Raw genomic sequence first — 25,712 nt, forward strand, 5'->3', positions numbered from 1 at the left:
AAGTGCTTCAGAATGGATTCCTTGAGGATCTGCTCCATGATTTTTCCAGGGACTGAGGTGAGGCTGACTGGCCTGTAGTTCCCAGGATCCTTCTTCTTCACTTTTTTAAAGATGTAGCACTACATTAGCCTTTTTCCAGTCATCTGGGACCTCCCCCGATCGGCATGAGTTTTCAAAGATAATGGCCAATGGCTCTGCAATCACATCCACCAACTCCTTTAGCACTCTCAGATGCAATGCATCCGGCCCCATGGACTTGTGCTTGTCCAGCTTTTCTAAATAGTTCCTAACCACTTCTTTCTCCACAGAGGGCTGGTCACCTTCTCCCCATACTGTGCTGCCCAGTGCAGTAGTCTGGGAGCTGACTTTGTTCGTGAAGACAGAGGCAAAAAAAGCATTGAGTACATTAGCTGTTTCCACATCCTCTGTCACTAGGTTGCCTCCCTCCATCAGTAAGGGGCCCACACTTTTCTTGACTTTCTTCTTGTTGCTAACATACCTGCAGAAACCCTTCTTGTTACTCTTAACATCTCTTGCTAGCTGCAACTCCGGGTGTGATTTGGCCTTCCTGATTTCACTCCTGCATGCCCGAGCAATATTTTTATACTTATCCCTGGTCATTTGTCCAATCTTCCACTTCTTGTAAGCTTCTTTTTTGTATTGAAGAGCAGCAAGGATTTCACTGTTAAGCCAAGCTGGTCGCCTGTCATATTTACCATTCTTTCTACACATCGGGATGGTTTGTCCCTGTAACCTCACTAAGGATTCTTTAAAATACAGCCAGCTCTCCTGGACTCCTTTCCCCCTCATGTTATTCTCCCAGAGGATCTTGCCCATCAGTTCCCTGAGAGAGTCAAAGTCTGCTTTTCTGAAGTTCTGAAAAACTTTTTCACTAGGAGGGTGGTGAAACACTGGAATGTGTTACCTCGGGAGGTGGTAGAATCTCCTTCCTTAGAAGTTTTTAAGGTCAGGCTTGACAAAGCCCTGGCTGGGATGATTTAATTGGGGATTGGTCCTGGTTTGAGCAGGGGGTTGGACTAGATGACCTCCTGAGGTCCCTTCCAACCCTGATATTCTATGATTCTAAGTCCAGGGTCTGTATTCTGCTGCTCTCCTTTCTTCCTTGTGTTAGGATCCTGAACTTGACCATTTCATGGTCACTGCCTCCAGGTTCCCGTTCACTTTTGCTTCCCTTACTAATTCTTATTCTAATAAATTCTTAGAATGTATCAGGGACAATTTTTTGTTCCAGAAAGTGGAGGAAGTAACCGGAGCAGGGACAACCATTTTAGACTTGATTCTAAACAACAGGGATGGGTCAGAATGTGAAAATGAAAGGCAATTTTGGTGACCGTGATCATGAAATGATATTTCATGATTCTAGGGAAATCATGATTCTAAGGAAAGGAAGAGTAAGAGCATATAGACTTTAAAGAAGCAGATTAGAAAATTCAGAGACGTGGTAGGTAACGTCTGGTGGGAAGAAAATCTAAGAGGAAAAAGGAGTTCAGGAGAACTGGCAGTTCCTCAAGGAGACAGTATTAAAGGCACAACTGCAAACTATTCTGATGCAAAGGAAAGATAGGAAGAATAGTAAGAGGCCTATATAGCTCTGTCAGGAGCTCTTTAATGACCTGAAAATCAAACAGAATTTCCTACAAAAAGTGAAATGTGGATTAATAGTTAGGGAGGAGTACAAAAGAACAGCACAAGTATATAGGGAAAAATCAGAAATGTTAAGGCACAGAATGAGCAGCACGTGACATGGGATATAAAAGGCAGTAAGAAGTGATTCTTTAAATATATGATGAGCAAGAGAAAGACCAAGGAAAGTGTAGGTCCCCTACTTAGCGGGGAGGGAGAGCTAATATCTGAAGGCATCAAGACAGCTGAGATGCTTAATTCCTATTTTGCTTCAGTCTTCACTGAAAAGGTTAATGATGACCAGATACTCAACACAATTAATACGGACAACAAGGGGGAAGGAACACAAGCCAAAATAGGTAAAAAATAGCTTAAAGAATAATTGGATAAGTTAAATGTATTCAAGTCAGTAGGGCCTGATGAAATTCATCCTAGGGAATGTAAGAAACTAGCAGATGCAATCTCAGAGCCACTAGTAGTTATATTTGAAAACTTTTGGAGGATGGGAGAGGTCCCATTAGACTGGAGAAGGGCAAACATAGTACCTATCTTTAAAAAGGGGAACAAGGAGGACCCAGGGAATGATAAACCAGTCAGCCTAACTTCAATACCTGGAAAGATAGTGGAGCAAAATTATTAAAAAATCAATTTATAATCACCTGGAAGATAATAGGGTTATAAGGAATAGGAAGAGTCAGCATGGATGTGCCAAGTACAAATTATGCCAAACCAACTTAATTTCCTTCTTTGATATGATTACTGACTTAATGGATAGGGGGAAACAGTAGATGTGATATACCTCGATTTTAGTAAGGCTTTTGACACAGTTCTGCATGATATTCTCATAAGCAAACTAGAAAAATGGGGTCTAGATCAATTTCCTACAAGGTGGATGCACAGCTGGTTGAAAATCGTTACTCAAAAAGTAATTATCAATGGTTTGCTGTCAAGTTGGGAGGGTGTATATAGTGCGGTCACACAGGGGTAAACCTGGCTTTAGTACTATTCAATAATTTTCATTAATGACTTGGATAATGGAGAAGAGAGTATGTTTTATAAATTTTGCAGATGACACCAAGAAGGAAGGCATTGCAAGCACTTTGGCAGACAGTCTTAACATTCAGCATGACCTTGACAAATTGGAGAATTGGCCTGAATTTAACAAGATGAAATTCAATAAAGACTAGTGCAATTTACTTCCCTTAGGAAGGAAAAATCAGATGCACAGCTACAGAATTGGGAATACCTGTCTAGGCTCTAGTACTGCTGAAAGGGATTTGGACATTATAGTGGACCACACACTGAACAGGAGTTTGCAGCTGCACCACACTGACAAAAAGGCTAATATGATTCTGGGATGTATTAACATGAGGGTTGTATGTAAGACATGGTAAATAATTGTGCCGCTCTACTTGGCACAGGTGAGTCCCCAGCTGGAGTCCTGTGTCCAATTCTAGGCACCATGATTTCAGAAGGACGTGGACAGATTGCGGAGTCCAGCACACAGCAGCAAAGTGATTAAAAGGTTTTGAAAATCTGACCTATAAGGAAAGGTTGAGAAAACTGGGTATGTTTGGTCTTCAGAAAAGAATACTGAGGGATGACTTGATAACAGTCTACCACTATCTTAAGGGCTGTTACAAAGAGGACAGAGATCAATTATTCTCCATGTCCACTGAAGGTAGGACAAGAACCAATGAGCTTAATCCGTAGCCAGGGATATTTCAGTTAGAAAGTTTTTCCTAACAGTAGTTAAACTATAGACTAGGCTTTTGAGAGAGGTTGTGGAGTCCCCATAATCAGACGCTTTTAAAAACAAGTTGGACAAACACCTGTCAGGGATGGTCTAGGTTTACTTGGTCCTGTCACAGCATAGGGGGCTGGACTTGATGACACTTGATGCTAGCCTGCAGGGGGCGGGCATTAGGGTGTCTGTTTGTTTGCGTCAGGGAAGCCTGGCTGTTTAAAAAGAGCCAGAGCTTCGCGAACCAGCTGAGCGGCAGCGAACCAGCGGAGCAGCGGGGACAGCAGAGCAGCTCACAGCAGGAGTTTGCCTGGGACTGGTAAGTATCCGAGTGTGTGTTTGTTTGCTTGCTTGCTGAGGAAGTATCCGAGCGTGTGTTTGCTGGGAGGGCAGTGTGAGAGCCTGAGTGAGTGTCTGATTGGCTGCTAGCCTGCAGGGGGCGGGCATTAGGGTGTCTGTTTGTTTGCGTCAGGGAAGCCTGGCTGTTTAAAAATAGCCAGAGCTTCGCGAACCAGCTGAGCGGCAGCGAACCAGCTGAGCAGCGGGGACAGCAGAGCAGCTCACAGCAGGAGTTTGCCTGGGAGTTCACCTGGAGTGAGCCCAGTGAGGCTTACGTCTTGCAAACTGCTCTGAGGAAGCTCACAGTAAGAAGGTGATATGGAAGGGGGGGGTTCAGCTGTTGTGACCTGCACTGGATGTGCCATGTTTGTCTTTCTTCCACAGGACAGAAGTGACTTTGTCTGTACAAAGTGCAAGCTGGTCTCCATATTGGAAGAGAAGATTGAAGGTCTGGAGCAACAGATAACGACCCTGCGTTGCATACGAGAAACTGAGGATTTTCTGGACAAAACTCAAGATAGGCTTCTAGGGGCACAAAGCTCTAAAGATATAGAGCAGGTTGCACAGAGGAGCCAAGAGGCCAGTGAAGAAGCTTGGCAACATGTGACCTCCAGAAGAGGTAAGCGGAATGTCCGGGTTCCAGTAACACAGACACAGGTAACTAACCGCTTTCATGTTCTCTCCGCAGGTACCGTTGCGGAGAGTGGACCAGATGATATGTCTGGGGCGAGAAAGCAGAAGGAGACTCCGCTGGTTGGAAGGCATGAGATGCGATGTCCTGAGGTTGGGGGTTCCACGACCACCACTCCCAAGAGGAGAAGGCGGGTGGTGGTGGTCGGGGACTCTCTCCTCCGGGGGACTGAGTCATCTATCTGCCGCCCTGACCGGGAAAACCGAGAAGTCTGCTGCTTGCCGGGGGCTAAGATTCGCGATGTGACGGAGAGACTGCCGAGACTCATCAAGCCCTCGGATCGCTACCCCTTCCTGCTTCTCCACATGGGCACCAATGATACTGCCAAGAATGACCTTGAGCGGATCACTGCGGACTACGTGGCTCTGGGAAGAAGGATAAAGGAGTTTGAGGCGCAAGTGGTGTTCTCGTCCATCCTCCCCGTGGAAGGAAAAGGCCTGGGTAGGGACCGTCGAATCATGGAAGTCAACGAATGGCTACGCAGGTGGTGTCGGAGAGAAGGCTTTGGATTCTTTGACCATGGGATGGTGTTCCATGAAGGAGGAGTGCTGGGCAGAGACGGGCTCCATCTTACGAAGAGAGGGAAGAGCATCTTTGCCAACAGGCTGGCTAACCTAGTGAGGAGGGCTTTAAACTAGGTTCACCGGGGGAAGGAGACCAAAGCCCTGAGGTAAGTGGGAAAGAGGGATACCGGGAGGAAGCACAGGCAGAAATGTCTGTGAGGGGAGGGCTCCTGCCTCATACTGGGAATGAGGGGCGATCAACAGGTTATCTCAACTGCTTATATACGAATGCACAAAGCCTTGGAAACAAGCAGGGAGAACTGGAGGTCCTGGTGATGTCAAGGAACTATGATGTGATTGGAATCACAGAGACTTGGTGGGATAACTCACATGACTGGAGTACTGTCATGGATGGTTATAAACTGTTTAGGAAGGACAGGCAGGGCAGAAAAGGTGGGGGAGTAGCACTGTATGTAAGGGAGCAGTATGACTGCTCAGAGCTCCGGTACGAAACTATAGAAAAACCTGAGTGTCTCTGGATTAAGTTTAGAAGTGTGTGCAACAAGAGTGATGTAGTGGTGGGAGTCTGCTATAGACCACCGGACCAGGGGGATGAGGTGGATGAGGCTTTCTTCCGGCAGCTCACGGAAGCTACTAGATGGCATGCCCTGATTCTCATGGGTGACTTTAATTTTCCTGATATCTGCTGGGAAAGCAATACTGCGGTGCATAGACAATCCAGGAAGTTTTTGGAAAGCGTAGGGGACAATTTCCTGGTGCAAGTGCTAGAGGAGCCAACTAGGGGGGGCGCTTTTCTTGACCTGCTGCTCACAAACTGGGTAGAATTAGTGGGGGAAGCAAAAGTGGATGGGAATCTGGGAGGCAGTGACCATGAGTTGGTTGAGTTCAGGATCCTGACGCAGGGAAGAAAGGTAAGCAGCAGGATACGGTCCCTGGACTTCAGGAAAGCAGACTTCGACTCCCTCAGGGAACGGATGGCCAGGATCCCCTGGGGGACTAACTTGAAGGGGAAAGGAGTCCAGGAGAGCTGGCTGTATTTCAAGGAATCCCTGTTGAGGTTACAGGGACAAACTATCCCGATGAGTCGAAAGAATAGTAAATATGGCAGGCGACCGGCTTGGCTTAACGGTGAAATCCTAGCGGATCTTAAACATAAAAAAGAAGCTTACAAGAAGTGGAAGTTTGGACATATGACCAGGGAAGAGTATAAAAATATTGCTCGGGCATGTAGGAATGAAATCAGGAGGGCCAAATCGCACCTGGAGCTGCAGCTAGCGAGAGATGTCAAGAGTAACAAGAAGGGTTTCTTCAGGTATGTTGGCAACAAGAAGAAAGCCAAGGAAAGTGTGGGCCCCTTACTGAATGAGGGAGGCAACCTAGTGACAGAGGATGTGGAAAAAGCTAATGTACTCAATGCTTTTTTTGCCTCTGTTTTCACTAACAAGGTCAGCTCCCAGACTGCTACGCTGGGCATCACAAAATGGGGAAGAGATGGCCAGCCCTCTGTGGAGATAGAGGTGGTTAGGGACTATTTAGAAAAGCTGGACGTGCACAAGTCCATGGGGCCGGACGAGTTGCATCCGAGAGTGCTGAAGGAATTGGCGGCTGTGATTGCAGAGCCATTGGCCATTATCTTTGAAAACTCGTGGCGAACCGGGGAAGTCCCGGATGACTGGAAAAAGGCTAATGTAGTGCCAATCTTTAAAAAAGGGAAGAAGGAGGATCCTGGGAACTACAGGCCAGTCAGCCTCACCTCAGTCCCTGGAAAAATCATGGAGCAGGCCCTCAAAGAATCAATCTTGAAGTACTTGCATGAGAGGAAAGTGATCAGGAACAGCCAGCATGGATTCACCAAGGGAAGGTCATGCCTGACTAATCTAATCACCTTTTATGATGAGATTACTGGTTCTGTGGATGAAGGGAAAGCAGTGGATGTATTGTTTCTTGACTTTAGCAAAGTTTTTGACACGGTCTCCCACAGTATTCTTGTCAGCAAGTTAAGGAAGTATGGGCTGGATGAATGCACTATAGGGTGGGTAGAAAGCTGGCTAGATTGTCGGGCTCAACGGGTAGTGATCAATGGCTCCATGTCTAGTTGGCAGCCGGTGTCAAGTGGAGTGCCCCAGGGGTCGGTCCTGGGGCCGGTTTTGTTCAATATCTTCATAAATGATCTGGAGGATGGTGTGGATTGCACTCTCAGCAAATTTGCGGACGATACTAAACTGGGAGGAGTGGTAGATACGCTGGAGGGGAGGGATAGGATACAGAAGGACCTAGATAAATTGGAGGATTGGGCCAAAAGAAATCTGATGAGGTTCAATAAGGATAAGTGCAGGGTCCTGCACTTAGGACGGAAGAATCCAATGCACCGCTACAGACTAGGGACCGAATGGCTAGGCAGCAGTTCTGCGGAAAAGGACCTAGGGGTGACAGTGGACGAGAAGCTGGATATGAGTCAGCAGTGTGCCCTTGTTGCCAAGAAGGCCAATGGCATTTTGGGATGTATACGTAGGGGCATAGCGAGCAGATCGAGGGACGTGATCGTCCCCCTCTATTCGACATTGGTGAGGCCTCATCTGGAGTACTGTGTCCAGTTTTGGGCCCCACACTACAAGAAGGATGTGGATAAATTGGAGAGAGTCCAGCGAAGGGCAACAAAAATTATTAGGGGTCTAGAACACATGACTTATGAGGAGAGGCTGAGGGAGCTGGGATTGTTTAGCCTGCAGAAGAGAAGAATGAGGGGGGATTTGATAGCTGCTTTCAACTACCTGAAAGGGGGTTCCAAAGAGGATGGCTCTAGACTGTTCTCAATGGTAGCAGATGACAGAACGAGGAGTAATGGTCTCAAGTTGCAGTGGGGGAGGTTTAGATTGGATATTAGGAAAAACTTTTTCACTAAGAGGGTGGTGAAACACTGGAATGCGTTGCCTAGGGAGGTGGTGGAATCTCCTTCCTTGGAAGTTTTTAAGGTCAGGCTTGACAAAGCCCTGGCTGGGATGATTTAACTGGGAATTGGTCCTGCTTCAAGCAGGGGGTTGGACTAGATGACCTTCAGGGGTCCCTTCCAACCCTGATATTCTATGATTCTATGATTCTATGATTCTTGAGGTCGCTTCCAGCCCTACATTTCTGTGATTCTATAATCCCCACATCTTTTTCTCTAATACTGCTTCCTAGGCAGTCACTTTCCATTTGTTATTTGTGCATTTGATTATTCATTCCTAAGTGCAGTACGTTGCATTTATAGTGATTGCATTTCATCCTATTTATTTCAGACCATTTCTCCAGTACGCTAAGAATGTTATGACTCCTAATCCTGCCCTCCGAAGCACTTCCAACCCCTCTCAGCTTGGTATCATCCACAAATTTTATAAAAGTGTACTCTTTCTGTCATTATCCAAATTATGATGAAATTGAATAGAATCGCACCCATCACAGACCCCTGCAAGACCCCACTTGATATTACTTTCCAGCTTGACTGTAAACCATTAATAACTACTCTCTGAATACGGTTTTCCAACCAGTTGTGCACACACTTTATAGTGGGCTCATCTAGGCTATCTTCTTAGCTGCAGAAGAGAAGGTCATGTGAGACAGTATCAAAAATCTTACTAAAGTCGAGATATAGCACATCTACTGCTTCCCCCCATCCACAAAGCATGTTACCCTACCAAAGAAGGCTATTAGATTGGTTTCACATTATTTGTTCTTGACAAATCCATGTTGACTGTTACTTAACACAGTACTATATTCTAGGTGTGTCAAGGTTCCTCCCGCACTCTGAACTCTAGGGTACAGATGTGGGGACCTGCATGAAAAACCTCCTAAGCTTATCTTTACCAGCTTAGGTCAAAACTTCCCCAAGGTACAAAATATTCCACCCGTTGTCCTTGGACTGGCCGCTACCACCACCAAACTAATACTGGTTACTGGGGAAGAGCTGTTTGGACGCGTCCTTCCCCCCAAAATACTTCCCAAAACCTTGCACCCCACTTCCTGGACAAGGTTTGGTAAAAAGCCTCACCAATTTGCCTAGGTGACTACAGACCCAGACCCTTGGATCTTAAGAACAATGAACAATCCTCCCAACACTTGCACCCCCCCTTTCCTGGGAAATGTTGGATAAAAAGCCTCACCAATTTGCATAGGTGACCACAGACCCAAACCCTTGGATCTGAGAACAATGAAAAAACATTCAGTTTCTTACAAGAAGACTTTTAATAAAAATAGAAGTAAATAGAAATAAAGAAATCCCCCCTGTAAAATCAGGATGGTAGATATCTTACAGGGTAATTAGATTCAAAAACATAGAGAACCCCTCTAGGCAAAACCTTAAGTTACAAAAAAGATACACAGACAGAAATAGTTATTCTATTCAGCACAATTCTTTTCTCAGCCATTTAAAGAAATCATAATCTAACACATACCTAGCTAGATTACTTACTAAAAGTTCTAAGACTCCATTCCTGTTCTGTCCCTGGCAAAAGCAGCATACAGACAGACACAGACCCTTTGTTTCTCTCCCTCCTCCCAGCTTTTGAAAGTATCTTGTCTCCTCATTGGTCATTTTGGTCAGGTGCCAGCGAGGTTACCTTTAGCTTCTTAACCCTTTACAGGTGAGAGGAGCTTTCCCCTGGCCAGGAGGGATTTCAAAGGGGTTTACCCTTCCCTTTATATTTATGACAAGGTGCTTATAAGTTGATTGTTTGATTATTTGCTTAATTATCTTCCTAGGTACCAAAGTTAAGATGACTGGTCTATAATTTCCTTGGTTGTCCTTATTCCTCTTTTTATAGATGTATACTATGTTTGCCTTTTCCCTGTCCTTTCAGATCTCTCCCATCCTCTATGGCCTTTTAAAGATAATGGCTGAGATCTCTTTTCATCCAGTTCCTTAGGTGTTCTAGGATATATTTCATCAGGCCCTTGAAGATATCTAATTTGTCTTAACTTATTCTTTCCCTATTTTAGCCTCAGATCCTACCTCATTTACACTGATGCTCACTATGTTAGTTGTCCAATCACTGATAACCTTTTTGGTGAAAACAAACAAAAATGGTATTTAATACACTGATCATTCTGAATCAATTCTGAAGCACTTAGAGTAGAGGAAAGTGATCAGGAACAGTCAGCATGGATTCACCAAGGGCAAGTCATGCCTGACTAATCTAATTGACTTCTATGACAAGATAACTGGCTCTGTGGATGAAGGGAGAGCAATGGACATGTTGTTCCTTGACTTTAGCAAAGCTTTTGACACGGTCTCCCACAGTATTCTTGCCAGCACGTTAAAGAAGTTTGGGCTGGATGAATGGAATATAAGGTGGATAGGAAGCTGGCTAGATTGTCGGGCTCAATGGGTAGTGATCAATGGCTCCATGTCTAGTTGGCAGCCGGTATCAACTGGAGTGCCCCAAGGGTTGGTCTTGGGGCCAGTTTTGTTCAATATCTTCATAAATGATCTGGAGGATGGTGTGGATTGCACCCTCAGCAAGTTTGCGGAGATACTAAACTGGGAGGAGAGTTAGATACGCTGCAGGGTAGGGATAGGATACAGAGGGACCTAGACAAATTGGAGGATTGGGCCAAAAGAAATCGGATGAGGTTCAAGAAGGACAAGCGCAGAGTCCTGCACTTAGGACGGAAGAATCCAATGCACCGCTACAGACTAGGGACCGAATGGCTAGGCAGCAGTTCTGCAGAAAAGGACCTAGGGGTTACAGTGGACGAGAAGCTGGATATGAGTCAACAGTGTGCCCTTGTTGCCAAGAAGGCCAATGGCATTTTGGGATGTATAAGTAGGGGCATTGCCAGCAGATCGAGGGATGTGATCGTTTCCCTCTATTCGACATTGGTGAGGCCTCATCTGGAGTACTGTGTCCAGTTTTGGGCCCCACACTACAAGAAGGATGTGGAAAAATTGGAAAGAGTCCAGCGGAGGGCAACAAAAATGGTTAGGGGACTGGAACACATGACTTATGAGGAGAGGCTGAGGGAACTGGGGATATTTAGTCTGCGGAAGAGAAGAATGAGGGGGGATTTGATAGGTGCTTTCAACTACCTGAAAGGGGGTTCCAAAGAGGATGGCTCTAGACTGTTCTCAGTGGTAGCAGATGACAGAACAAGGAGTAATGGTCTCAAGTTGCAGTGGGGGAGATTTAGGTTGGATATTAGGAAAAACGTTTTCACTAGGAGGGTGGTGAAACACTGGAATGTGTTACCTAGGGAGGTGGTGGAATCTCCTTCCCTAGAAGTTTTTAAGGTCAGGCTTGACAAAGCCCTGGCTGGGATGATTTAACCGGGGATCAGTCCTGCTTTGAGCAGGGGGTTGGACTGGATGACCTCCCGAGGTCCCTTCCAACCCTGATATTCTATGATTCTATGATTCTATGATCATTGCTGCATTTTCTGTTATTGTCTTGCCCTCCTCATTGAGTAATTCACCTACCCTATCCTTGGTCTTCCTCTTGCTTCTAATGTTTTTCTACAGTGCTTTCTTGTTACCCTTTAGGTCCCTAGCTAGTTTAATCTTGTTCTGTATCTTGGCCTTGTTTTGTGCCTACATGTGGGGTTTTTGTTTGTTTTAATAATCTTAACTCCTCATAATCTGACCAGGTTTTCACTTTTGGTATGATGCTTTTTTGAGTTTTAGGTCATTGAAGTTCTCCTGGTTAAGCGAGGAGCGTCTCTTACCATACTTCCTATCTTTCCTATAAATTGAGATAGTTTGCTCTTGTGCCCTTAATCATGTCTCTTTTTAAAACTGCCAGCTCTCCAGAACTTGTTTTTCCTTAGTCTTGCTCCCCAGAGGATCTTGCCTATCAGTTCTTTGAGTGTGCTAAAGTTTGTCTTCTTGAAGTCCATTGTCTTTAGTCTGCTGTTTTCCCTCCTTCCATTCTGTAGAATAATTACTGTTATCATTTCACAATCACTGTCACCCAAGCTGCCTTCCACCTTCAAATTCTCACTCTGTTCCTCCCCATTTGTGAGAATCCAATCTAAAACAGTCTCTCCACTAGTTTCTCTCTCCACCTTCTGTAATAAAAAAGCTGTCTTCAGTGCATTCCTACATGGGCCAAATGCATTTCTTGGGAGTTAATCAGGTGCTACAAGTGTTTTGTTTGTAATGTTTGAGGACAACATTAAGTCTGACGTAACTCGCTAGCCCAGTTTGTCTCACTTTTAGAAATCTTTTCTGTGCTTTACTTATTGTAATAAAATTAATATATGACTGCCACACAGGAGCCAGGCTCTAGGACCCAAATTCCATAGCAATGCCAAGCACTTCTGGTAAATCACCCTTGCAGGTGTTTGGACCATCTATGAAGGTGCATGGTGATTATTTGAGAGTCATACTAGCATGCATCTGTCATAAATATAAAGGGAAGGGTAAACCCCTTTGAAATCCCTCCTGGCCAGGGGAAAGCTCCTCTCACCTGTAAAGGGTTAAGAAGCTAAAGGTAACCTCGCTGGCACCTGACCAAAATGACCCATGAGGAGACAAGATACTTTCAGAAGCTGGGAGGAGGGAGAGAAACAAAGGGTCTGTGTGTCTGGTTTCTATATAAACTATATGCTGGTTTCTGCCGGGGATAGACCAGGAATGGAGTCTTAGAACTTTTAGTAAGTAATCTAGCTAAGTATGTGTTAGATTATGATTTCTTTAAATGGCTGAGAAAAGGATTGTGCTGAATAGAATAACTATTTCTGTCTGTGTATCTTTTTTGTAACTTAAGGTTTTGCCTAGAGGGGTTCTCTATGTTTTTGAATCTAATTACCCTGTAAGATATCTACCATCCTGATTTTACAGGGGGGATTTCTTTATTTCTATTTACTTCTATTTTTATTAAAAGTCTTCTTGTAAAAAACTGAATGCTTTTTCATTGTTCTCAGATCCAAGGGTTTGGGTCTGTGGTCACCTATGCAAATTGGTGAGGCTTTTTATCCAACATTTCCCAGGAAAGGGGGGGTGCAAGTGTTGGGAGGATTGTTCATTGTTCTTAAGATCCAAGGGTCTGGGTCTGAAGTCACCTAGGCAAATTGGTGAGGCTTTTTACCAAACCTTGTCCAGGAAGTGGGGTGCAAGGTTTTGGGAAGTATTTTGGGGGGAAAGACGCGTCCAAACAGCTCTTCCCCAGTAACCAGTATTAGTTTGGTGGTGGTAGCGGCCAATCCAAGGACAACGGGTGGAATATTTTGTACCTTGGGGAAGTTTTGACCTAAGCTGGTAAAGATAAGCTTAGGAGGTTTTTCATGTAGGTCCCCACATCTGTTCCCTAGAGTTCAGAGTGGGGGAGAAACCTTGACAGCATCCGATGAAGTGAGCTGTAGCTCACGAAAGCTCATGCTCAAATAAATTGGTTAGTCTCTAAGGTGCCACAAGTACTCCTTTTCTTTTTGCGAATACAGACTAACACGGCTGTTACTCTGAATACTAGCACAGTAATGCCAACCTGTCACAGCAATCCATCACATGTGAACTACGGGTCAGACAACTGCCACGACAGAGAACAATGCACAACACACACACACGAGCACTTTAAAAAGGGAAAGGATTTTTTTTAAAAAAAAAGGTTCCTTAGGAACTGAAATAACAAGTAAATAGTGTATGTTTACCCTAGAAATGCTACAGAGGTGCAGCTGTGGCTATGCTGGCATTCAGTAACAGAATTCTTCTGTTAACCTTGCTGTGTCTATACCGGGTCTTAGCTTGGCATCATTACAGCCCTGAGTGATACAGTTAAGATGACCTAATTTTGTATTGTAGACCAGTCCATTGAGATTTGCGTAGCAAATTCATAATAAAATAGTTCCCAACTAAAGTGAAACCCCTTTTCCCTCCTCCCCCCACTCACCGCTTCACCAGAATTAGAACAAATCTTTGCATCAGCTGACGTTCCAGGCTAATGCAATCTTTTTAGGTACAAGCTTCTGCCTGAACTAAGCTTCCCTGGCAGGAATCTTTCTGGGCTAGAGCAGATCTCGGTCTTGGTTGAACTACCAGGCTAGACAAAGTCTTTCAGGGTTGGAACAAATCTTTCAAGCTTGTCAGGCCCCTGTTAGAGCCAGGCTTTCAAGCTAAACTCATTCTTACAAAGCTGCAGCAGCCCCCGTGTAAACCAAACTCCCAGTTGAGAATGACTCTTTCAAAGCTGAGGTAAGTTTTATAGGTGTTGACTCCCTCCACCAGGAATACCTGTAAGTGGCAGACCACAACATCACACTACCCTATGATTCCAACTCAGGAGGACTTAGCTCGAAAAGACTCCAAGATAGTGTTATTAACAACAATAACCCAAATATCACATGGTTTTGGGGAGTGACTTCAAACAGAAAACATCCTGCTCCCCCTTCATTAATGTGATTGGGCCAGGGTAAAAAACACAACCAAAACGTCTCTCCAGACAACGACTCTGCTTTAACCCATTTTTAACCAGCTCCCCTCCCTCAGAGTCTCTGTACTAGCTTCCTTGGATTTTTCCAACCCTCGTCCTGGGTACAACGGCAGGCTTAGAGATCAGTACCCATCCCTCACAACATACAAACTCCAGTTGCTGCCCCCTTCCCACTCCCAGGCTCCAGTGGTCTCCTTCCCTATTCCTCCCTAACAGGCTGGAGCATCCCCTCCAACTCTCCACAGCAGACAGCAGTACATCACCCTACATCATACATCCCTCCTGCTTCCCATTCCCCATCTGCCCTGCAGGCTCTAAGAAGCAGCTGCTGGAGAAGAAGCAGCTAAGCTACAGGCTAGGGGAGGGGAGACACTTCCCATGTGTCTTCAGTGGAGCAGGGACTAGAGGCCAGATTTCATAGGTAAGTGCCCTAACCACTTGGCTGTAGAGTCAGTCTCAGTGTTTCCTCCCCCACCACCTCCCAAGGTTCCTACCTGAATTTCCCAACCTTGCGCCACAGGATGAGTGGGGCAGCTCAGAGCACAAAAGGGCAGCTAGAAACTACAGACAACTAACTCCTGCTACACACACAGCTTGTTAGCCTCTAGCGGCCATAGAGAAAACTCAGATCAGATGAGATCACAAGAGTGGCTACTGTGTCCGCAGGTGGATTCAAATGAGCTCAGACCAGGACACAAAAAGCAGAAGCAGGTAATGCAGAGATTGCTACATTGGGAAGAGAGGAAGACAACACAGGGACGCAGTTGAGGCCATCCTCCTAACCATACAGGGGAGACATGACTGAGGGGGCCTAGGTATCCCCTCGCCATGTGTGAAAGAAACTGCAGGAAGAAGCCAGCCAGGGATTCTAGCTTGTAGGAGCAGCTGCACAGAGGCAGCTAAACCAGTGCCACAGACTTCTACAGTTTTGTTTTTACTTTCACTGCCCTGTGCTTATCGGCTGTTTGCTTCCACCCCCTCATACCCCATTCTTCCCAGTCACCTCAGCCTCACTCCACATGTGCCTCTTCTACCCTCTTCTTCTCCTCTGCCCTGTCCCCCTCATCCCTACCCTCATTCATTTTTCTTTCCATTTAAAATATCCCCTTCAAACTAGCCTCCCTCCCCCCAAAACCTCCAACTAATCTGCCATTTGCTGCCATCACATTGTTCGTGTGTCTTGTGTTATATATCCTTCCCCACTACCCTCTGCCTATCTTGTCTATTTAGATGGAGCTCTTCAGGGCAGGGCCTGTCTATCACTGAGTACTTGTACAGTGCTTGGAACACTGCCCAACTGTTTTATAAGCTTATCCTCACAACATCCTTGTGAGGTAGATGAGTATTACTCCACTTTCCAGGTGGAGGACTGGGACGTAGATAGATATAGGAGTTGCCCAAAGTCACATACGTCTGTAGTAGAAGCTGAAATTAACATTAGAATCCCGCTGCAACTTCTGAAACCCGGGACTATGCTTTCATGTACAAGCTGCTAGAAGAGCTATATTTTAGATTATGCAGTATTATTGGATTCTGGTTTTTATGTACATAAATGTCTGGAGACCTTCGAAATTAGATTTCAGATGATTCATAAAATGGATGGCCAGGTGTATAGAGCGTCATAAGAATTTATAATATCATAGTCATATTGGATTTCCTCATTCTAATTCACTCATTGAAAGGCAGGAATAACAGAACATTTTATTTTTTTCTCCTATTGCTTTCCTTTATGTTATTTTATTATGTTGATGTATGTGCAAAAAAGGCTTCAAGGCCTTATAGGATACCAAATGCACATTGCAGTTCTCAGTATACTAAGCTATGGACTCTGTTTCATTGAAGTTAGAGACAGAAAGATGGATATTCACACAGTAGATTACATTTTTAATCTTTTAAGATTACCTTTGACCAAATAAGCAGCTTTCTCCCCACTTCCCCAGTGAAAATCTTGCTCTTATACAAAGCATCTGTAGAGCTCAGTTTGAAGTGGCCAGTGCATTCTGTCTATTTTGGATTCTGTAAGCTCCAAAAGCCTATGTCTCCTAGCAGACCAAATGGAGGACTGGGAAACCAGCAGTTCATGAATGAAGATGTCTTCCTTGGACAATGACTTCCTGTGTGGCCTTTAATCACTTAATCCATATGTAATTAATGAAACTTATATGTGCCTCATTTTTCCTATCTGTAAAATGGTATTGCTAACTAGAGAGGCAGGTGCTTGTACTGTGGTTTAGATTGGAATGGGAGACCGTCAGACAGAGATACCCAGTGCTATTCCTGGATCTCCTATTAATGCATTAGGTGATGCCCTTAGTCTGCCTGTGTCTCAGTTTACCCATCTGCCTGTGTCTCAGTTTACCCACCTATTTCACAAGCATGTAGCGAAGCTTTGGAGCAGATTGTGTCTATCCCTATCACAGGCATGTGGGGTTGGGGCAGGAAGACATGCGCAAGGAGCCTTTTTGCAAGGCCAGGCACAATATCACTTCCTGTGCTTGGGTGACGTTTCAACTGCTCACTACTCCCCTTCCTAGGGTGACGGGAGAATCAGACCCTGTCACAGGAGCCCATTTACCTAAGGGGAATCTCCTCCAGGCTCCTCCTCCTGGGGATTAGCTCCTTTCAGGTTCAGTCTCCTTTTGCTGCTAGTTCAGATGCCCTATCACCCTTCTGTCTCTGCAGTTCAGGATGCTCTCTCTTCATGGCTTGGCCCTCCAGCCAGGTCACTATAATCCTACCCTTCCAACATATCACAGACCCTTTGTACACACTGTCTCTGGCAGTTTTCTCATTCACTGCCCAAAGGGTGCTACTTCCCCAGTAGCTGGGAGACAAACGCGAGCCTGCCCTCAACTCTAGGTTTCAGCTCAGAGACCCTCTAATCAGCAGCCAAGGTCTGCACCATCTTAACCCTTTCTGCTGTTTCCCTCAGCCTTTTCCTATATCTCTCCCCTAGGTTTTCTTCCTTCCTTCTCTTTTCTTCTTTCTGAAGCACAGCTTCAGACTCCCTTACTACAGCTCCTTCCTGCTGCCCGCTTCCTGGGTTTATACTAGCTCCATCTGTTCCTTCTCAGACGGGCTCCATCATCGTTCAGGGTATCACTTAGGACGAAGAACCCAATGCACAGCTACAGACTAGGGACCGAATGGCTAGGCAGCAGTTCTGCGGAAAAGGACCTAGGGGTGACAGTGGACGAGAAGCTGGATATGAGCCAGCAGTGTGCCCTTGTTGCCAAGAAGGCCAATGGCATTTTGGGATGTATAAGTAGGGGCATAGCGAGCAGATCGAGGGACGTGATCGTCCCCCTCTATTCAACATTGGTGAGGCCTCATCTGGAGTACTGTGTCCAGTTTTGGGCCTCACACTACAAGAAGGATGTGGATAAATTGTAGAGAGTCCAGCGAAGGGCAACAAAAATGATTAGGGGTCTGGAACACATGAGTTATGAGGAGAGGCTGAGGGAACTGGGATTGTTTAGTCTGCAGAAGAGAAGAATGAGGGGCGATTTGATAGCTGCTTTCAACTACCTGAGAGGTAGTTCGAGAGAGGATGGTTCTAGACTATTCTCAGTGGTGGAAGAGGACAGGACAAGGAGTAATGGTCTCAAGTTGCAGTGTGGGAGGTTTAGGTTGGATATTAGGAAAAACTTTTTCACTAGGAGGGTGGTGAAACACTGGAATGCGTTGCCTAGGGAGGTGGTGGAAGTGGTGGAGGTGGTGGAATCTCCTTCCTTAGAAGTTTCTAAGGTCAGGCTTGACAAAGCCCTGGCTGGGATGATTTAATTGGGTATGGGTCCTGCTTTTGAGCAGGGGGTTGGACTAGATGACCTCCTGAGGTCCCTTCCAACCCTGATATTCTATGATTCTATGATCACTTAGGCCACAGCTGAGGGGAATTAGGTGGCCTATCCAGTTCTTTGGCGCCTTCTCAGTCTCATTCACTCCTCCTATGCTAGTGGGGGCGGGGAAGTGAACACTCCATCATACACCTCAAGGAAGGAACAGAAGGAGATAGAGGAGCGGACCTGGGGTGTCTCTGTACAGTTCTTGTAAGTTGACCAACTTGGTGCACAGAGAGGAGCCGACTGCACCATTCAAAGGGACAGTAGAGTGTATTCATTCTCTCTGTATGCTGCAGAGATGGGGGAAAGGAGTGTGTTTCTTGAACAACATAGGCCAATGCCTATCAGGCACTTAGCTTATTTCTGTATGTAAAGCTCTGCAAGGTATTATTACAAAATTGTCACTTGTGCAACTGAATTGTCTAGCCAGGATGATGTCGTGGGGAGTTCAATAAAGACCTCTGCTTGATGTGCAGCAAACACAACATTAGGATCTATAAGGAATGGGATTGAGAATGATACAGAACATATTTTAATGTCAGCATATAAATATAAGCAGTGTCATAGCCTTCCACCCCAATATCACAGTTTCTCTTTGCAGGGGTTCTTGCCCTAGTAGCTCCTGTAGACTGTTTGCCTTTGTGCCCAACTCTATGGTTTGGGTGACGAGCATTTAGTTCAAATGCCTGTTGGGGTAACAGAAGTTCACTTAACATCCAAAGTGTCTCAACAATTCAGCCCTTCCTCTGGCCTCTGTCTTCATTCCCCTTTCTCAGCTACTCTGGAGTCTTCTCCCCAGTCCTGGTATTGAGCACTAGCCCTTCAGACGGTATCTGTTCTCTTGGTTCTCAAGGTATCTGTTCTCTTGCAGACTTTGGCTCAAGCCTCATCACAGGAGTCTCTGTGACTGGCTGACTATTCCTCTGCCCCCTTTTACTTCCTCTCCCCCCAGCAACTCACTTAGCCTTTTATGAGACTAAGTGTCCATTAATTTATGATCTGACACCTTTTGTTTTGCCTCCCTCTGGCTGAGAAATAATTAATTATGGCACAGGTGTAGTAGATATGTCTAACTGGCTTTGGCCTCCTTTTGAAAACCATGTTCATTTTAGGTCACTCCATCTCAAAAAGGGTATAACAAATAGAGATGACTCAGAGATGGGTGATGAGAGTAATCAGTGGTATGGCAAGACTTTTCAGATGAAGAGATTGAAAAGATTAGTTTAGGGGGAGATGGATCAGAAAGGACAAGATAGAAGTATACAGAGTGAGGGCACGTTCAGTGAAATTGAAAGGGCAAATTAAAAAATGATTAAAAGGAAATACTTTTTCACACAAGACAACGTTAACCTGTAGAACTCATTGCCACATGATATCATTAAGGCCAGGTGTGTGGTAGAATCAAAAGGAAAAAAAAATGAACAAATTTATCCATAATTATGAATAGTAAATACTTTAAAAAAAACAAACAATAGTTTTGGAAGGGATACACAACTTCATCCTTCAGGACATAAACAAACCTCTAAGTAACGGCCGTTTAGGAGGCATCATGACTGCCTACTGTGGAGTTTCTTGCACCTTCATCTGAAGCATCTGGTGTTGGTCACAGTCAGGGCAGGATATTAGACTAGATGGAACTAGCATCTAATGTCTGTTCTTATGTCCCTACAGATAATACCCTCCAAATGGAAAAATATCCCTCCACCAACCCAAGGGGCAAAAATCACAACTCTAAGTGCTGGCCACTGGCATCCTAGTGTCAGGTCAGATGAAGGCTGAGCATAGGTGTACAACCTATGAATGATTGAAAGATAATCTTATTTTCCAAAGGTTGGGGAAGAAAAAAAATATCTAATTAAATCTTGCACTAAGAAATCATTATTCCATTGAAATAATCCAAATAGCATGGTGTAATTTTAATTATTATAACAGGATGTAATTGTGACTAAATTGAGGAGTTAATTATTCACAAAATAATTGTGCCATTCTTCCACAAATAAAATGAGACAAAAATGTATTTTGTAGCTCAGAGGTTTAGTTAATATGAACATAGTCGCTATATTTACTGATGTGAATCTTTTGCAACAGTCAAATGAGTTCCAATCAATTTTCTCATATAAACCGCATATAGAAATTTTAACTGGCAAATTAGATAGCTGTCATCTAATGGCTCTAATGGGAAATAAGAAATCCCTACACAAGATCTTCAGATTAGTTTTCACCAGTTGTCTGAAGTAATGTTGACTAATACTAGTCTATGGTTTTTATTCAAATAGTCTGCACTGGGAATTGATAAGTCAAATGCAGTAAGCCACATGTGTCACCCATGCGTAACATTTATGAAAATGCCTATCCCACATTATTGAATGAATGTGAATATTTTTAATCACTTGAGCACACTCTAAAATCATAGAAATGTAGAACGGAAGGGACCATGAGCAGTCAACAAGTCCAGCCCTTTTGCGGTGGCAGAACCGAACAAACCCTAGACCAGTTGTTCTGAAACTTTTGTACTGGTGACCCCTTGCACATAGCAAAACTCTGAGTGCAACCCCCCTTATAAATTAAAAACACTTTTTTATTTATTTAACACCATTATAAATGCTGGATGCAAAGCAGGGTTTGGGGTAGAGGCTGACAGCTCGCGACCTCCCCATGTAATAACCTCACGACCCCCTGAGGGGTCCCAACCCCTGTTTGAGAACCCCTGTCCTAGACTATCACTTGCAGGGTTTATCCAACCTGTTACTAAAAATCTCCAATGATGCTGATTCCACAACCTCCCTTGGAAGGCTATTCCAGAACTTAACCAGCTTTATCATGAGAAAGATTTTAACTAATATCTAACCAAAATTTCCCTTGCTTTAAATTAAGCCCATCACTTCTTGACCTACGTTCAAGGACATGGAGAACAATTCATCACAGTCCTCTTTATAACAACATTTAACATATTTGAAAACTGTTATCAGGTTCCCCTTCAGTCTTCTTTTCTCAAGAGTAAACATGCTCAGTTTTTATAACTTTACCTCACAGGTCAGGTTTTCCAAACCTTGCATTATTTTTGTTGCTTTCCTCTGGATTCTGTGTAGTTTATCCACCTATTTCCCAAAGTGTGGATGCTGGAACTGAGCACAGTACTCCAGTTGAGGCCTCACCAGAGCTGAGAAGAATGGGACAATTACTTCCCATGTGTGTTTAGTAGAGTGGGGACTAGAGTCCAGATTTCATAGGTAAGTGCCCTAACCACTCGGCTGCAGAGTCAGTCTCAGTGTCTCTCTGGCCCAATCAATATTTAAGTAGTTCTTGGAACATCTTAAATAGGAGAGATTGAACCAGTCCCCAAATACCCTCTATTCTAGTGGTTAGGCCCTCCCCTGAGAGGTGGGAGACCTGGGGTTCAAATCCCTGTGCTGAATCAGGCACAGTGGAGGTTTATATCCAGGTCTCCTGCTGCCTCTTCTTGTGTTTGTGTGGGGCTGATCAACTAACAACAGGCAGGGGAACACCTAGCATGAGAATCCTGCTGAGGTTTAGACATGAGTTAGGCATAGGGTGTCACAAGTTAGGTGGCTTTGTGGAAGCCCACTGACAGAAATTTAGGCACCTAGGTGACTTTACAGGTGGAAATTTAGGTAAGGGGGGGGTATGATGATCCACATTTTTCATGTACATACCTGAAAGTGGCAGTTATATGCCTACATTCCCTTTGTGGATGTGTCCCTAGATGATATTGTTTACTTTAGAACTGTACATAAATGAACAAAATAAGTATTTTCATTAGAAAAGTCTAAATAATGATAACTAAAATTTAACCCTTTAGCAGTTTATTCTTTTATTTTCCCCATCACTGATATTTACAGAGAAAAGTATCCAGAACTGACTTGTGCATTTTGAGGGGTAATGAACAGGGATAAATCCCTGTCAAGCAGAGTTAGGGAGTGCAGTAATCAGCTGAGAGTTTAGACAGCACAGCAAGTAAGCATGCTAAACTGCATTTTTGGGCCAGGGCTCTGATAGAGAAGGACAAATAGGGGGATGGATGACCCTAAGAAAAGTCTTATTAACAGCTTCTCAAGGTTCTAACTTTTGTCCTGTCCTGATGCATTGCTATAGCTTGGAATCTGGAAAGTTCCAATGCCCCACAAGTTACAATAAGGAGAAACCAGTTCTCTTTTACATAGATTTTTATACTGTGCTCACCACCGTAGTATCTGAGCACCTACCACTACTGCATTAAGCAATGTGACTACACATCTGTCATATGCTATTTGCTCTGTGCTCCTTTCCCCGGAGGAAGAAGTGTATGTAGAGGAATGGCTCGTTTTGGTAGGGGTTTTTTGTCATTTTTTTTTTTTTTTGTTAAATAAATATACTTGTTGCTACATGTTCATATTAAAGGATTTCCTACCCGCATATATTGTATTGCTGTAATCCAGCTGAGAGATGACACAAGCATGAAAAATTGAGGCTAGCACTTCATTTGTCTTGATGGGATGGAGTCTGTTAGCCAACCGGAGATAACATAAAGCATTACGTGTAGCTGTTTCGAGTAACTAACAAAAGAAATACAACCAAAGTGAGAAAGCAGAAAGTCTCTGAGGTGGGGAAATGGTTTTTTGGATATAAATAAAACTCCCAAATTTCATAATCTCATCTTCTGAGATAAAGAATTTCACTAGAAACAAAAAGAAAAGGAGTACTTGTGGCACGTTAGAGACTAACCAATTTATTTGAGCATAAGCTTTTGAGCTACAGCTCACTTCATCGGATGCATACTGTGGAAAGTGTAGTGATCACTCTCCTTTAGATAAGCTATTGCCAGCAGGAGACTGGGGTGGGGGGAGGTATTTTTTTCATGCTTTGTGTGTATAAAAGATCTTCTACACTTTCCACAGTATGCATCCGATGAAATGAGCTACAGCTCACGAAAGCTTATGCTCAAATAAATTGGTAAGTCTCTAAGGTGCCACAAGTCCTCCTTTTCTTTTTGCGAATACAGACTAACACGGCTGTTACTCTGAAACTAGAAACAAAATGCAAGTGTTGTCAGATATATAGATAGATAGTTGAACAAGCTAAAGAAAGCCAGGTCAGGTGATTCTTTCCCGCTTTCCGAGTGAGTTAACAGGCTGAAGGAATCTACCCGCTCCCTAACGTGAGTTCAGACTTTATTAATCAATACTTAGAATCTGTAGAAGTCAGAGATTAACGCCCAGAGTGGAATTTTAGAAACACTCAGCAGTCTGACAATGCTGCTGAGCTGTAACTCAATCTGTTGGACTCTAAGGGTACGTCTACACTCCATTCAAATACCCCTGGTTGGCCTATGTCAGCTGACTCAGTCTCACGGAGCTCAGGCTCAGGGGCTATAAAGTTGCAGTGTAGGCATTCCAGCTCAGGCTGGAGCCCGGCCTCTGGGACCCTACTCCCTTGCGGGGTCAAACCTGGAGGGTTGAGTACACTGGAGTTGGAAAGTTTAATTTCTGCCTTGAGGAGACGCACCCACGCTACCCCTGATGGAATTAGTGTGCTAAGATAAAAGAGTTGCCACAGCAGCATGAGCATGGGCCAGAACACCTGCCCCAAATACATGCCTAGCACCTAGGATGGGATCATATTCAGGGTAGTTAGCCCCTCCCACTGCTCCTGCTGCTCCACTTCTGTATTTTGCACACCAGCTCAATTAGAGCTAGCCCAAGCCTGTTTCCTTGACCTGGAAATTACACCCTCCAGCACCAGTGTAGACGTACCCTAAATGTGGTCAGGGCAGTGGCATGGTATGTCCCGAGAGTACCTTGTAACAGCTTTCCCGGAAGACAATGGGACATGGACAAGTATGTTCTCCTATCGGATATGCTATAAATCCACTATATATTGATCTGATAACACACTCCTGGAGATAAGGGTTCAGAAAAGAGCTCTATCAATCTACCATGATCTAAGATGCCCCTCACTTTAGTATCTTCAGTCATTCAAATTATTATTGTATCTTGCCCAAGAGTCTGCTAGGTACTTTACAGTACACAGAGAAATAGTCCCTACTCCAAAGAGTTTACAATCTGCAGCCCCGATACTGCAATAATGATCTCAAAGAGCTCTGCATGGGCACACCAGTCTGCCCGCCTGGAACTATTAACAGAAGTGGGTCTAATTTGGGGCATAATGGAACCAGTCGGGGTAGTATTAGAAAGTAATTACAGGAATAAGCTCACATGGCTGCTCAGTGGACATGTCCACATGATAGGGTTTCAGTGCAATTTTTTCTACTTTTTTTTATTATATCCCCAGACAGAAAAGTTATGTTAAGCTGAAGTTAAGGGTAATATATATCAGTAACTTAAGGGTAAAACAAAAGTTACATAAATGTTGTAATTATCTAAAAAAATAGGCATTATAAACTCAAGCAATTCAAAGTTAAATTGCAACTTAAAAGAAATCCAGATATTTTCAGGTCTGGAACGCACTGCTAAGGTACCCAAATTACCTTAACTCTGCTCTGGTGGAGGGATTAAAAACCAAATCTGTCTTTAAAAAAAACAATTAATTTTATCTGGAATCAGAAACAGTAAAAAGCCTCAATTATAATTGTATGGTTATTGCATGATGTTACTATAGTGTCCATCATTTGTTGAGACTCACCCACTGAGAAGATGACACAACACTAAGAAAACTCAAGAGGTGATGACTGACCATGTGAGGAGTTTTGAGTACAGTGTGATATATCTATGTCCTATTGTACATTCAATAATCTGTAATAGCTATAATTAGCCTTTGAGCAGTCATTGTATAAATTAATAAGTGCAGACATGATTTGGAGAAGGAATTTGGTATGTCAGGCCTATCCCCAAGCATAAAGCTAAGGAAGATTTTTAAAAGTGTCTCTCTGAGGTGCCTTCCAGCTGGACTGGGGGCCCTTGCCATACCCAGTTACCACCAAGGGGTTAGCCCAGTACAAGCCACAGCTGCTTAGTCCTTGCAGTGGGCCCTGCCTTTGTGGGCCTCCTTACTTTGTTTGTAGGTCGGGGGAAAGAAAAAATTCAAACTCAGCACAAAACAAGCCCCTCCTGGGATCAATAAAAAGCAAAATGTTCAGTGGTAGCACCTTAATTCAGGGGTGCATGTGTAGTGACCCACTAGGTGTGCTAAAGTTCACCTCATTGCCCTTCTCCAGTGCCTAAAAAAAAAAAAAAAAAACTCCCATAGAAAGTAGCTGGAGACCCAGACCTCAGTCTCTAAGGATTTTCAGCAAGGGTTGCACAGGGTCATTCTGTCATGATGGCCCATTGACTTCTCCTTTTAATGGTCAAGACCAAAGGAAAAGGGTTCTTCTGGTAACAAACAGAATCAGCAATCTTTTTCTGTAAATCATAAGGGTCAAAAGGCTGAAGAAAACATGCAGTAATTGAACAGTGAGTAACTATTCTCACTACATAGGTGGAACACTTTGAACTGTAGCTTGCCCTGGCCACCTTGCTTTCATTTCTCATTGTTCATGCAGCCTCGTAGACCTTCTGAAGTGCTCCTCATTGA

Source organism: Eretmochelys imbricata, chromosome 4 (assembly GCF_965152235.1).
Source record: "Eretmochelys imbricata isolate rEreImb1 chromosome 4, rEreImb1.hap1, whole genome shotgun sequence".
NCBI classification, from domain to species: Eukaryota; Metazoa; Chordata; order Testudines; family Cheloniidae; genus Eretmochelys; species Eretmochelys imbricata.